General features: G+C 49.4%; 1 protein-coding gene across 3 annotated transcripts in view; it reads right to left on the bottom strand.

Moving 5' to 3' along the window:
* SMYD4 (SET and MYND domain containing 4) overlaps positions 1-15,530 on the bottom strand; it is a 157,404-nt gene that overhangs the window by 59,468 nt on the left and 82,406 nt on the right. The gene's annotated exons all lie outside the window — the stretch shown is intronic.

Genomic DNA, 15,530 nt, shown 5'->3' with positions numbered 1-15,530 from the left:
AGTTAACGTCTGGTCTAGGTCTATACTATTGGAGGTATTATTCCAATGCGCAGAGCCTATTGGGATAATAGGAACTACACTACAGTTCTACTCTCGACACTGCTTCCTTGATGGTCCTATTGCTGTAGCCCCTATATCTGAACCTTTGGCACATAATGATCTTTTCATTTTCATAAGTTGTCTCAGTGCTACAGTTTCTTTTAGTGCGTACCAGCTCCCCATACGGGATGCTGTGCACCACATTTCCTGGATGGCTACTGTTAGCATTCAAGATGCTGTTCCCTGCAGTGCTCTTGCAGAACAACTTCATTGTTAACTTATCATCCTTGACTTCTAAGAGGACATCGAGAAATTCCATAGTCTGACTGCTAATGTGACCAGTAAACTGTAAGTTTAAATTGTTCACATTCAATTTCTCAACAAAGGCTCTAGCAGAATCCTTGTCCACACACCAAACAAAAAAAATATCATCAATATAGCGCAGCCACAGGGCAACGTTGGCAAAATCTGCCATCTCTGCGACAACCTGCTCCTCCCACCAGCCCATGAATACATTTGCGTAGCTGGGGGCGTAGCAGGTTCCCATGGCCATGCCCTGTGACTGCCTATAAATGGTGTTGTCAAAGAAAAAAAAGTTGGTAAGACAAATTTGAATCATCCTCATGATCATTTGTGAATGATGAAGAAGTGTGATAGATCTAGTCCTAAAGAAATGTTGAATGGCCTGTAGTCCTAGATCGTGCCGAATACACGTATAAAGACTACTAACATCAAGGGAAACTAAGATGTAATCTCTTTCCCAATGTATTCCGTCAATTGCCATCAAAAAGTGTGTCGTATCCAGGCCCGGACTGGCCATTCCGGGCACCGGGCAATCCCCCGGTCAGCTGGATGGGGTGGGGGCCGGTTTTGTATGTTGGGGGCCGGTTTTGTTTGCTGGGGTCGGTTTGGAACCTGGCGTGATCGAGCAGCAAACAAACACACAACTATCTGCATTAAATGCAGCTGCTGGTGCTGCACGCACTGTCTGCCCGTGTCCAGCCCTGCTAGCACTACAGCATATTATTTATAAAGCAATCCACTGGCTGGTCTGACTGTCTGCACCATGTGCGGCGTCTTCAGTATCCGCCTTCACGTCTGCGCAGTGCGTCATTCACCCTTACGGTGGGGGGTCTGGAGTCAGAGGTCCGGGTCAGGGGTGATCATGCACAAGCGCATTGGTATCGCGCATTAAAAAGTGCGCATGAGGAGGCCAGAGAGTGAGACATCGAGAGGCTGGAGCGGAGCCTGGAGAGGCCCTGACCCCATAATTTACTTGTAGCCTGCCCCGGCCCCCGGGCCGTGTCTGCAGGCTGCCACCCGGCGCCCACAGGTGAGTGTTGACCCATATCATTTAATTATTGGGCAAGTACTGTGACTGTCTCTGGGGGCGTCGCGACCGGGCAGGAATTAAAAGCAATTAAAGCATGGTTAAGCCCCGGCCCGGTTCCGCAACCGCAGCGCAGAGTGGATGTATTCAATGTGACAAACAGGCGCTTCCTTCTGTTACTCAAAGTCAGATCGGGTGAATGCGCAAAGGTCTGCCAATGCGATGTATATTTTACTGTCTTTGTATGTGAAAGAGCTATTGTGCCATGTGGCCGCCACTATGAGTTCTCTAGCTTGTTGTTGTGGTAGAGTGCAGGCAATAATTTGCAAGCGTGAATTTCGACTCGAGTCCAGTGCCACAGAAGCAAAGCAATAGTCTTACACGTATCAAGGGAGCACAGTAGGAGTATTTACAGGCCCATGTCTCTCTGCCCAGTTGAGTGCAAAATGCTTAAATGATGGCGCTCAGTGTCCTGCTCAGGTACAGTCGCACCATATTGGCAACTCTCTTCAGATTGCCGATGGAGAGTTATCTGATAATCAGCAGTCCAGATCCCGGGTGCCTTGCTGCTCCAACCTCCACATGGGAGATAGGATAGTGCACTAATCAATGAAAGTTGCCATTGTACGGTTAGTAGAGTTCTGCCACATCTTCTCAGCCCCCATGATACTCTATTTTCCGTGCTAGTAGTGAACATTACCATGTCGTCTACTTCATGGCCTGCAGCCTGTGTTCGCTGGTCCAGAGGCCAGCAGATTCACTCTTCTTAAGATCCGGGGGGCTCCGTTGCTCTGCCATTCAAAGGCGAGCTGCGCTAGATTTTATGGATAGTCCGTGCCGAGGGGTTGGAGACTCACCCGGATCGGGGATGTGCACAGTGATGTTTGCAGCACTTGTCTTTATCCAACATATACCCATGAATTGTATGCCCACAAACCAACTATCATACTCTAACACGAAAAACCAAATAAACCAAAATGCAAAGAAATTGTCTAATACTTTGAAAGCAGCAATGCCACAAACCTTTAAATACATGAAACTTAAAAGTTAAGGCATTCCCTCATTGTGATATTTAAACAGTGGCCCTATCACGTAGCCTTCCCCCCAGAAACGCTGACTTCTGTGCACCCGTTACTGATCGAGCTCTTTTTAAGACTTAATTAGCAGCAATAAAGGAGGAATAATATAAATGTTGTGGAAGCCTCATCAAGTGGAAAAAATATGAAAAAGAAAGAATACTTCTCTTTCTGTGAAAGTTGAAGACAGGCCTACAGCTGGAGCACACTGACAGGCCGCGGACTGCCCTGTAGGAGCCCGCCTCTGCCTGTAACATGCCTGTGTTACGTGCACTGGCAATGCCTTGGAAATATTCAAATCATACAAGAAATTTTGGCTCTGTATGAAAACTGACATAGATTTGAGTGAGTCACACACACGCGGGAAACTGAAGAGACTGGTTATTTATTTCACATTTTATTCTTTATTTTAGGTTTTGTTTTTAAATAAAGGATCTGATCCAAGGGGTATGGGGCGCTGAATATAGCAAGGGGAGGCCAAGAGGAATGGATTGAGATGGCACACAAGGCTTACAGAGGCCTGATTTACCGACCCTGGGAGGATGGAAGGCTTAGCTGGTCTTGTCAGTACTCGAACATCACAGCTAATGCCAGAGGCGAGAGTTAACTCACTCCTAGCACTGTGTTTTCCATGGGTGCAGCTTTTTGTGCGTTTCACGTCACGAGGCGTCCACTGAGGGGTCTTTGGCAGGGGGTGGCAGTGACAGTAAGTGCCGGAAAATGGTAGCCTTCCCCGGGCTGTGGCCCTCCCTCCCTCAGTGATGGCCGGCCCTGCACTTAACTCACTGAGCCTCAAGGAAGGACTAGGTTTAAATGTAAGTGATTTAAGCAAAACCAGCAGAAGAGACAATTTGAAAGGGGAATAAAGTCTGCAGGATGGGCGATCTATATGAAATCCATGGCGAACCTCTGCCATAGTGTCAGGTTGAAATTTGAGAGTTAATACAATTGAATATGTAATGATAAATGTGCTGTAAATTTCACAGTTTTGGTCTGTCTTTTACCAAAATTTTCTTGCGGGGAGAATGCTCCCCCCCACCCCCCTCCCCCCAAACCCCTCTAGGAGTGGTCGGGCTCGCTCGCTATGCGCCAAACGGGGGCTGGTCTAGCAACATTTGCCAGGGCTGCTTTCAGTTCCCAGTCCGGCCCTGGTCGTATTCCTGAGATAGGGTGGTAAAGCCACTACATATGGCCTCAGATGATAATCAATGAATCGGGAAGTGTTCTCCAATAATGATCCCATTAAAGAGACTATAGGTCTACCTGGTGGATTACAGATGTCCTTGTGCAATTTAGGGAGTAAGTAAACAATGGGAATTCTAGGGCGGGCACAATACAAATAATTGTACTCCTCCCATTCCATCAACCCTTTGTCTCGTCAGTCTGTCAATAGCTCTCTGTACTCTGTATTAGATTTCAAAACTTCGGCCATGTTTGATTTGCAATAACAGTTAATGTCACTCAATTGTCTCAGCCCCTCTGCCAGATATTTTAGTTTATCAAGGACAACAACATTGCCACCTTTATCCGATTGTCGGATGACAATGCTTTGATCAGTTTTTAAGTTGTCCACGGAGGTGATCTGATCCACTGTTACATTTTTCTTACTACAGGGAATTTTATTGTATCTGATTTTATTTTATCTAATCCCTCAAAACTCCCTTTTCGAAAACATCAATGGCCTCACATTGTACATTCGGGAGGAACACTGACTTGGGTTTAAATTTACTCCCTGAATTCCCACCCAGGTCACCGATGTCTGTTATCGCGTTGCGAACTCTATACAGGAGATTATCAAGTGTCCTGTTCCCCTAACCACAGAGTACTGGATCACTAGTGCTGCTTAAACTCTAGTTTGGGGAACTAGCTACTGGGAGCCTGATAGAAAAAAAATAATCTTCTGATAAAGGTTAGATCTCGGTTAGATTCAAATGGCGAGTTATCGGATAATTAATTATTGGCACCATTTCTCAGATTCTCAGTGGGTCTCACAACCATTAATTTGCCTCCTTTAGCCCGCAAAAAAGGATTAGGAATTAAGGCACATGGCAGAGATCAAGGTTCATATATCGTTCTATCCTGTGCGACACCTTGTTGTATTGACAGGACATTGTAAACACAGTCCACAGCAATACAATTGAAACTAGGGAGTTAATGAAACCAGATCAAGACTACCAAACCTTTATAAAAGAAGCTGTACACATACTTGTAATCGGAATTACAGCGCTTTATCATATAAGCAGAAATTTTTTTGTTTAGGAATATGTGATAATTAAATTATCCTCCTTTCCAAAATGTGCATTTAAAAATGTCTACTTTTTGAAAGCCAGAGAGCTCCGCCAGGAAATTGTACCTATGTAGTGTAAATACTATGGCATGCAATATCAGAGTTTCAAACCCTCTGCTGTGTACAGCCTTCTGGATGGAGTAAGTTAGCCTGCCTTCAGCACCGGTTATGAAATGTACAATGCAATAACACCAGAGGTTCTTGGGCACCGAGAACAGTTACCAAAGACCGCCCTATGTTTTAGTTAAAAAAAAAGCACCACAGTGCCACTTAAAACGAGCCGCTTACAAATTACGTTTCTACAATAATAATCCACATTGTGTATAGCGCACAATCACCCGTAAGGGTCTCTAGGCGCTGGGGGCCGTCGGGAAGATTAAGCAAGCTATTGCCCAGAGTCACATGGTGCAGGGCTAACCTGCCGCCGGAGCCGGGGATCGAACCCTGATCCCCAGATTCCAGCGTCAGCCGCCCTGGCCGCGGCGCCACGACCTCTACATGTTTGAGATTCATTCTACTTCCCTTAAGCTCACGCTCACGGGTGTGGTGAAGCGGTCAGAGTTGCCTTCTCTAGCGTTCTTCAAGGTACTATGTATGACCAGATGATCCAAGAACCAGGATATTCCTCAAACATTGAGGTAGGACTACACTTCGACCGTCAGGCACGGAATGCATTAATTGACAGTGGTCTCCAAAATAGAAAACAAAGAAGGTGAGGCAGTAAAGGACACTAAATGCAACTTTTACAGCCGAGTCAACTAGATTGCTTTCTGCTACAGACTGTTTACTTTTTGTGTACTGAAACACATGAAAAAGTGCATCTCTCAATGTTCAATCCGAATCGATCCCGTCGAACACAGACATATATATGTACTAAAGTTTCTGAAATGTGCCGGGTCAGATGGGTGTAGTAAGGGTTTACTACCAAATAATCCAAGTTGAGACTTCTGTATAGGAATAAAGTATTTATTCAATTTACTTAACAACGACATTCCTTAAAGTGCCACTACAATGGGTAAAAAAAAAGCAGAAAACAATATAGCCCCGACTAACCCGGGCGTCGGCTCGTCCTGCTAAGGGGAGCCAATGGTCAGCGGTGAAGTTTCGCATGGAGTACTGTTCAAAGGAAAGGCGCCAAAATCTGTCTGGAAGGCCCGGCCTTGGTCCGGGGCCTGCTCTGTTTCTCAGAGGGAGGCCCCGCGTCGTGCTCGGCGCCAGCTTCCCGCCCGCCAGGCTGCGGCCTTTTACTGTATATGGAGCCGTGGATACTCCCGGTGGGCGGGGTCCGCCCTGCTGTAGGAATGCTGCCCGATCCGCCCATTTGACTGGTTTATGAGGACACGTAGTTATTGTAAACAGAGCCGGTGCAGTTTTATCATCTGCCTTCTCGTCCTCAACGCCTGGTCTTATAAGGATTGCCACATTACCTCTACGTCCCTCGTCCTCGACCCAGTCATCACTCATGAGGTATTCCACACGACAGGAAACAAAACAGGAAACGCTTTCTGACTCCACCCACCCTCCTGTCAGGTGCTATAATACACCTCACCACCAGAAGCAAATCCTGTTTTGTTTCCTGTCGGTTGGATGCTGATGGGTGACGCTTGGGTGAGTGCCGGGCACTTACCTGCTTCGATTGTCCTGTGGTTTTCCTCCTTTGCTGGGCCTTGGGGGTGCTCATGGACCTCCGTGGGACTCTTTTGGAGGCGGGCTGCTGGGCTTCCTGCACTTCATTCGTGACGGGGACCCTGGGTTGCGGGGCTTCTCGGGTCCCCGTGGTTTCTGCCCCTGGATCTGGTGGCTGTTACCCTCGCGCCCTGCCCTTTGACGGACGTAGGGGCGTGGGCTCATTTGGTGGAGCACTCGCTTTGCTTGCGGTGGGTAGCGGACTGGCTGCCCGCGTTCTCCGTTCTCTTTAGGGCGGGGCGCACTCACCTCCTGGCTCCGGTTCCGTCCCCCCTTCGTTTGGCAGTACGGGGGCCGTATTTATTCTTGTGTTGGGCCGCGTTGTCGAGGCTGGAGGCGGGATGCCGTTCTCGTCCTCGGATACTCATTTTTGCATGTGCGGGCACCCGGGTGGGTTCCCGGTTCCCTGACTTCCTTCCTGATTGGCTGCACGGCTCCTTGCGATGACGTCATCGTCTCCTTTCCGCCTGGATGACTCGGGGTGTTTTTCCTTCGTCGGAGCTCCTGGATGTCTCGTTTTTCTGCCCCTCCTTCTACATCCTCGGTTTCCGAGGGGCTGCAGCTGTGGGGTGAGTGTTTTCCTCCTATTTATGGCGGGATTCGTTTTCTTTTCTTCTGTGCCACTTGTGGAGTTGCTGTGCGTTCCGTGCTGCTTTGCTGGTTTGCTGTGTCTTGTGGATTTGCTGTTTGCGATGGGGAAACACCATAGGAAGAGAAAGCATGTCTCTCCTGTTGGGTCGTCCTCTTCCGACGGTGGTGATTCTGCCCCTGCTGGTCGGAGTGCTGGTCTGGGTGACTCGAAGAGGCTGAAGCTGCTGATTTTGGAGACGCTGTCCGAGCTCAAGGCTTCCAAGAAGGGTGCTGGGGGTCGCTCGGAGACCCCTGCTCTCCTTTATTCTGATATCTCCTCCTCTGCTTCCTCTGATGAGTCCACTTTGGGTGCGGTGGATCTGCAGGGAAAGTACATTTCAAGGGAACTGTTACCTGATATTCTTGGTCATGTTCGGGAGAATATGGGTTTCCCTGAGGTCTCTGTGCCCAGTACCTCCCAGGATGCTGTTCTGCTGCAGTTTCGGAGGCCTGTGTCTTCTTCCATGCCCGTCCACCCCTTTGTTATGGATGTCCTTCTTAAGGAGTGGAAAGACCCGGACCATATTTCTTTGCCCAGGTTCATGTCTAAACTGTATCCCTTGCAGGATTTGGAGGTTGCCCTGCCTGATTCGGTGCAGGTGGACTCTATTGTTGCTTCCCTGGTGGGTCGGCCTTCCATGGCTGATGATAATATCCTGAAGGATGGAGTTGATAAGAAGATAGACTCTGCTCTGAAGAAGTCCTATGCTGGCTCTCACCTGGCTCTTCGGTCGGGTGTTTATGGTGCTTATGTGGCACAGTCTTTGTTGGCTGACTTCAAGACTTTGTTTTCTACTATGCAGGAGGGGGGCACTTGTCCGGAGTTGCTGGAGTCTATGGAACGTCAGTCGGAGTTCCTTTCGGACATTGCCTTTGACTCGGTCCGGGCCTCTGCTCTGTCTTGTGGTTCCTCTGTGGCTGCCCGTCGGAACTTACTGCTGCGGGGTTGGAAGACGGATGCGGCGCAGCGTTCTATGGCCTTGCGGTTGCCGTTTTCAGGTACTCTTCTTTTTGGGGAAGCCCTGGAGGACAAGCTCCATAAAGTCTTCAAGGAGAGGAAGCATTCTTTGTCCTTCCGTCCTGCCCCTTCTCATAAGGGTTCCTCCTTTTCGAATGCCAGGTCCTTTCGCCAGCCTTCCAGGTTTCAGCAGTCCTCGTTTAAGGGCCAGCGTGGTGCTCGTGGGTCCTTTCCTCGGAGGTTCCAGAAGACGCCCCAGCCGGATGGTGGGTCTGGCGCTCCTCGTTCCTGACTACGCCGCTCCAGTGCCCGATCTCGCTGGTGGTCGACCCGCGGTTGGTGGGAGACTGCGGCTGTTCCTCCCTGCTTGGTTGTTGACGACCTCCGACCAGTGGGTACTGGATGTTGTGTCCAGGGGTTACCGGATAGAGTTCCTGTCTCCTCCGCCTCCCTCGGGTGTTGTGGTGACCCCCTTGCCTTCGGACCCGTCTCGCCGTCTGGGGTTGTTGGAGGGTGTTCAGGTTCTGTTCGACAAACTGGCGATTGTCCCGGTCCCCCCCCTGGAACGTGGACTGGGGACTTATTTGGTTGTCTTTGTGGTCCCAAAGATCACGGGGGGTTTCCGTGTTGTCATCAATCTTCGGGCCCTGAACTTGTTTGTGCGGAAGATCTCTTTCAAAATGGATACTTTGCAGAGGGTGATCCCCTTGATCCAGGAGGGCTGGGTGTTCACCTCTCTGGATCTCCAAGATGCGTACCTTCATGTTCCGATGGCGTTGATGGATCAGCAGTACCTGCGCTTCTGCCTGGAGGGTCGTCACTGGCAGTTTTGCGTCCTCCCCTTTGGTCTCCGGTCCGCCCCCAGGGTGTTCACCAAGGTGGCGGCTCCCTTGGTGGCTCATCTCCATCTCCTGGGGGTGTCCGTTTTTCCTTACTTGGACGACTGGCTGCTGCAGGCTCCATCTCCAGAGGTCATGTCTCGCCACCTTTCCTTGACCATGCGTACGCTCGAGGATCATGGGTTCCTGGTCAATCTGCCGAAGAGTCACCTGGGGCCTGCCACTCGGAGAACTTTCATTGGGGCCGTGTTCGACTCAGTTCTGGGCATGGTTTTTCTCCCGGAGTCCAGGATTCTGCATCTTCAGTTGCTGTTGAGGAGGTTGCTTTCCCGGGATTCGGCTCCTCTGCTGCAGTGGCTGGTGGTTCAGGGCCACATGTCTGCCACGGTGTTCACGGTGCCCTGGGCCAGGGCTCATCTTCGGCCTCTGTTGTGGCATGTTCAGAGTTGGGTCCCCTTTCCTGTCCAGGACTTCTCGATTCCTGTGCCTGTGACTCCAGAGTTGGTGTCTGCTCTCGACTGTGGCCTACATCAACCACCAGGGCAGTACCCGCTGCCTCTCCCTGAATTTGGTGGCATGTGCAATTGCGAGTTGGGCCGAGTGTCATCTGGTGGCTCTCTCTGCTGTGCACATTCGGGGTGTGGACAACGTGGTTGCCGATTCCTTGAGTCGGAAGTTCCCGTCCTCTCTCTCCCTGTGTCTGGCCCCTCGGGTTTTCCGGTTGCTCTGCCGGAGATTCGGGACTCCGGTTCTGGACCTGTTTGTCTCCCGGTCCGATGCCTTGCTTCCCCTGTTCTGTTCCAGGACCCCGGAGTCAGGGGCTTGGGGGGTGGATGCCTTGTCTGTCCTTTGGCCTCCTTGGTTCCTCTATGCGTTTCCCCCCTTTCCTCTGATCCCTGCTTTCTTACTGAAGGTTCGACGGGTGGGGGCTCAGGTGGTGGCTGTTCTCCCTTATTGGCCTCGCCGCTCCTGGTTTCCTCTGCTTCTGGGTCTGGCGGTGGGCCCTCCGTGGATCCTGCCCCGCTACCCCTCTCCTCTGTGTTCCCCGTCTCCCTCCCTGTTGGTTCCTCTCACCTTGGCGGTCTGGAGGTTGAACGGTTGTCTCTTGGAGTCCGGGGTCTGCCCGACCACCTCATCACTGTGATGCAGGCGTCTCGTCGGAAGTCCACTCTGTCCTCCTATTCGAAACACTGGGCTTCTTTTTCTTCTTGGTGTGTTGCCCTGGATCTGTCTCCTACCTCTTGTGATGTTTCTTCTATTCTGCAGTTTTTTTTGGATGGTTTTCAAAAACACTATGCTTTGTCCACTTTGAAGGGTCAGTGGGCTGCTATTCGGGCCTTTCGTGATCCGGCTTCTCTTCTTCCTTCGGACGGGTTGCTGGTTTCCCGTCTGTTTAGGAGTTTCTCTCTTTCTGCTCCTTCTGTCCGCTCACCGGTTCCTCCTTGGGATCTCTCTTTGGTTCTGGGTGCCTTGCAGTCCCCTCCCTTTGAGCCTTTGGATTCCGTGGAGTTGAAATTCCTGTCTTTCAAAGTTGCTTTTTTGGTGGCTGTTACATCTGCTCGGAGGTTGGGAGAGCTTACGGCTTTGCGTTGTTCTCCCCCCTTTTTGAGGTTTCTGGACGACGCTGTGGTCCTTTCCTTGGACCCCGGTTTTATGCCGAAAATTCGTTCCCGTTTCCATTCCTCCCAGGAGTTGGTTCTTCCTTCTCTCTGTCCTTCTCCTTCCTCTCCTTCTGATGTCTTGCTACATTCTTTGGATGTGAGGAGGGCGTTGTCTGTTTATGTTGCTCGTTCTGCTGGGTTTCGGTCTGCTGACTCCCTCTTCGTGACCTTTGGTTTGGCTGGTAGAGGTAAGGCTGCCTCTCGTCTTACTTTGGGTCGCTGGATCAAGGCTGTGATCTTGTTGGCTTACCAGGGCTCTGGTTTGCCTTGCCCGTCTGGGGTTCAGGCGAGGTCTACCAGGGGTGTGTCTGCTTCCTGGGCTGCCTTCCATGGGGTTCCCCTTGAGGAGATCTGTAGGGCGGGTACCTGGGCGTCCGAGTCCACGTTTGTGCGACATTATCGCTTGAATTGTGCTCTGTCTGGCCGCCCTAATTTTGGTTCTGGTGTGTTGCAAGCTGTGGGGATCCCCCCATCTGTTTGATTCTGTTTATTTCTGTTTGTTATTAAACTGTGTCTTGCTGCACTCCTTGGTGTCTGTTCTGTTTCTGTTTGTGGTGTGCCAAAGGCCTTTGTGGGGTTGCTTTGGTATGCCTCATGAGTGATGACTGGGTCGAGGACGAGGGACGTAGAGGTAATGCTATGATTACGTACGGTAATCCCCATTACTCTTAGTCCTACTCGTCCTCGACCCAGTCATACGACCCGCCCGCCCTCCCTTTCCAGGCCTTTGGTGCTTGGTACATCAGGATTTGCTTCTGGTGGTGAGGTGTATTATAGCACCTGACAGGAGGGTGGGTGGAGTCAGAAAGCGTTTCCTGTTTTGTTTCCTGTCGTGTGAAATACCTCATGAGTGATGACTGGGTCGAGGACGAGTAGGACTAAGAGTAATGGGGATTACCTACGTAATCATAGCAATACGGGGCAAAGAGCGCGCCCAGCAGAGGCGCAGCTGTCAGCAGTGTAGCAGGTGCAGTGGCACCGGGGGGCGTGATATGGGGCCCACTACACAGCAAACGCCTTTTTTCGTACTGTCGAATCAGAGAATGTGGCCATTTTCCTTAATCACATTAGGGCCCACGTCACATTTATTGTCACTGGAGCTCACCACATCATCTTTGCTCTGGTCACTCGCAGGAGGCAGAGGTGTGTCTGACCAATGACCCTTTTACTCACCAGGACACCAAAGACTTGAAAAACATAACATTTTGACAACCTTTTACTATTGCTCAATCAAACGTTCGCCTGATCATACGCAAATTGCTGAAAAAGTAAAGACTTGTGCGCAAAACCACTAGACTGTGACGTCAAAGCCACAAGTCGCTTGGCCAAGTCAACCAAAAGTAAAGTCGGAAATGTCTTTTGCACTTTGCACCATATATGCAATTTATAAGAATAAGGGGGCATGAAAGGGACAGCCCTCCCGTTACCAATCACAATGATGCGTCCATTAGAGGGTAGGCGAGCCCACAAATTAACAGCCAATGATCTGCTTTGAATATTAGGCAGCACAATGTTTACTTGGAGGCTTGTAGCTGGCGTGCCAACAATCGCGTGATGGCGGCTTGTGGTAAGGGTCAGGGCTCAGGGGGCGCCGTATCACGTACTTGATTCGAGGAAGCAGGCCGATCCGCAAGACGAGTACAACTTGGTTGCAGATGCGGTGGCTGAAACAAACAAGCCATTCTGCTTTAGAAGGCACTAAAATGACTAGAATTAAACCAAGCAGAAACAAACAACCCATTCTGCTTTAGAAGGCACTATGGTGACTCGAATTAAACCAAGCAGAATACCCGTTCCCTGTACAGAGTAATTCAACAAATATGTTATTGACCAGGAGACCAGTCTACCAGATTGGATTGAATAACAGAGATTGCGAGGTCTGCTAAAGTTCCAAGCACAACACGGACTCAGCTGAGTCTGTACTTGGAAGGGTGATCGAGATCTGTGCTCCAGTGTGAATTCAACAGGAGGCCGTAGGTGTACAAGAGCCCAAGTGTGGCTGAAGATATCATCGGGAACCCAAACAAGTCAGGTCCCGGGCCGGCAGCCAATCACAGCGCGGCCCGGGGATGACGTCACGGGGGTGTCCCGGGCCGGCAGCCAATGACAGCGCGGCCCGGGACAAAGGGGCGGGACTTAAAAAAAGTCCCAGAAACGCCCCCGAATCGCGTTTTCTGGAGAAAGCGTGATTGGCAGCCTCTGTCTCCCAATGGCTAGCCTCCATTTATGGAGCTAGCCAATGGTAGACAGAGGCTGAACCAAAGTACATATGTAGAATCATGAGGTTTCGCCGTGGGCGGGGCAACTAGTTGCCAACGCCCAGGGCGAAACCTAACAACAACAGACAGTACCCCATAGCCCAACACTTTGCTGATAAACACTTACAGGATGAGACTTTGGTACGCATGGTGGTCATTGACACTGTAAATCTTGGTGTGAGGGGTGGGAACCGTGAGTTATCATGCGGAAATCGGAGTCAAGCTACATCATAGATTTGGAAAGTCTAGTACTGAAAGGATTAAACATAAGCGAAGAATTGGAAATTCACTTGTATGAGTAGATTATCTATATGTCTGTATTCAGTTAGTTGGGTTCTATATTTGAAATCATGTTTTCATTCCAGATTTGGGCATTTCTGTTTGCAACTGTCGGAATATTGATCAAATGATGAAAGAACATTTAACACAAGGATTAACCACATGGACACATGGACTACTTGAACTGTAATTTTTAATTGGAACAAGAAGTATGGTTTATGGCAATGTACATGATACACAAGAGGTCAACAGTGGGACAAAGGTGGACACACAACTGAGATGGTTTAATAGTGTCCTGGGAGGGGTCCTGGAATGATCAAATGGATTGAGTTGATTTCGCCCACTTGGGCAGTATTATTGATCTACGGACTATCAATTAGTGCTTCCCGTTGCATTGTGCCCACTTGGGCTTGATTGATGGTACTTGGGTCTGTCCCAATAAATTATTCACTTTATTATTGGAGACTGCATGACAGGTCCTGACGTCTAATACACTCCCGCCCTATCCGTGTGCGATTTAGCATGCGCTAGGGTGCTGGGAGTAGTGATGACAAAGTGCCATACTGATTCGCATTCAATCAGTGCAATGCGTATTTTGTGGTATATGCAATGCGTCGAAAACATGGCATTGCATATGGTGTTAAATGCAGTGATATATCCGCGCTAGTTATAATGTGCTAAAACACAGCAATGTATGTGGCACTTATGCAGTGTTAACTATATATCTGATTGCAGTATACAGTATATATTTTATTTCAATATGAACTGTGAATCATTATATGTACATATATGTTTTGAGACTTATATCGATCCTACTGTGATATATTGCACATTTAAAAATGGGCGCGACAGTTGCTCACAAATCACATGGGTGGTGAGTCCCTTGTTTAATCACATTGTTTTTGAAGTGTATTTAAACATGGCGTTTATATGAATTTACGAGCGTGATCAAGGTGTAATAACCGAAACGCGTCGTTTTTCACTTGCAAAAAAAATTATTGCAGTAATTGGAGTGTCCGAGCGGTTCCTGGAAGCGGCGGGGACTTAATGAAAGAATTTACAAAAGTGCCGGTATTTGAACTCGGACCGCCCGTGACAGCCCGATACCTCTCTACCGGCAAAAGCGGAATGTGTGTGTATATATACATATAAGGGCAAGACCGTTGGAGTCTTGGTCGCCTTGTGGAACATTGCTCCATCTCACTATCACTCAGGACACAGAGGTCCGCAGCTTATTTATTTATTTTTGAATATTGTGAAGCGCACAGCAACCCCCGACGGGGGTGTCCAGGCGGTCAGATAGGCGGCAGATGCGAGTACTCATAGAGGGCTGAGAGCTGGAAAACAGACAGGGATTCAAGTCGCGTCGGAAAATAGATTCAGATTCAGCCATCCGCAAGGACTGTGGCAGAATGTTTCAGGCTTTGGCTGTGATCACTGCAAAAGCTCTGCCCCCCATTCTGGAGTGGCGAAAATGGGGAATCACCAAAAGGCGGAGATGGTTTGATCTGAGTGAGCGGTTAGACTGAGTGTGCTGGAGTCGAGCCCGGTGGTAGGCTGGGCACTGACCATGCATTGCTCTAAAAGCCAAAACCAGTGACGAAAACTGAATGCGCCTTGTCACTGGAAGCCAATGGAGCTTCTTCAGGTAGGGAGAGATCGAGTGGCGATATGGGATGTTATTGATCAATCTAGCCGCAGCGTTCTGAACAATCTGTAGTCGTTTAATTCAGATAAGCAGGAGCCCCCGCATACAGACTATTTGCAAAGTCCAGATGTGAGGTGATCAGGGCGTGAACAATGATCCAGCGAGATTCCCAAGGTAGAAAAGGGAGAATTTTGCAAATCATGTGCATTTTACCGAAACACGCTGAGAAAACCTGGTTGATTTGAGATTTACATGATAGCTCGTTGTTAAACCGGAGTCCAAGATTCCTGGCTGAGTCCACAGGTTCCGGGGAGGGTTCAACTCCGATGGCCACCATAACAGAGGTGGAGGGGGGCTTTTTTGATTAAAAAACAGCACCTTGGTTTTATCACAGTTGAGCCTTAGCGTGTTTAATGCCATACAGGTGGAGATGTTGCACAAGCAGCGTCTGAAATTAGAGAAAGCTGCTTCCGAGTGGTCCTTAAATGAGAACACCAATTGTGTGTCATCAGCGTAGGATATCATTCTGACACCACAAGATTTTACCACTGAGGCCAGAGGAGAGAGATATACATTAAAAAATAGCGGGCTCAGCGCAGAGCCCTGAGGGACTCCACAGTTCAGTGGTTTCTCCTCGGAAACAAAAGGCTGAAGGGAGAACTGTTTAGTGCAGCCATTTAGGAAGGATCTGATCCAGGATAGAGGGGTGCCCTGAATCCCGGGATTGTATAGTCTCTCAAGCAAGATAGCATGAGACCTATCATATGCCGCGGACAGGTTAAGGAGCACCAACATTGCTGCTTCACCTGCGTCCACACATTAACGAATGGGGAGGTAGA

This window comes from Lissotriton helveticus, chromosome 3_1 (assembly GCF_964261635.1).
Source record: "Lissotriton helveticus chromosome 3_1, aLisHel1.1, whole genome shotgun sequence".
Classification (NCBI taxonomy): Eukaryota; Metazoa; Chordata; class Amphibia; order Caudata; family Salamandridae; genus Lissotriton; species Lissotriton helveticus.
The sequence above is the reverse complement of the archived record's forward strand: the minus strand, read 5'-3'. Positions and strand labels throughout refer to the sequence as shown.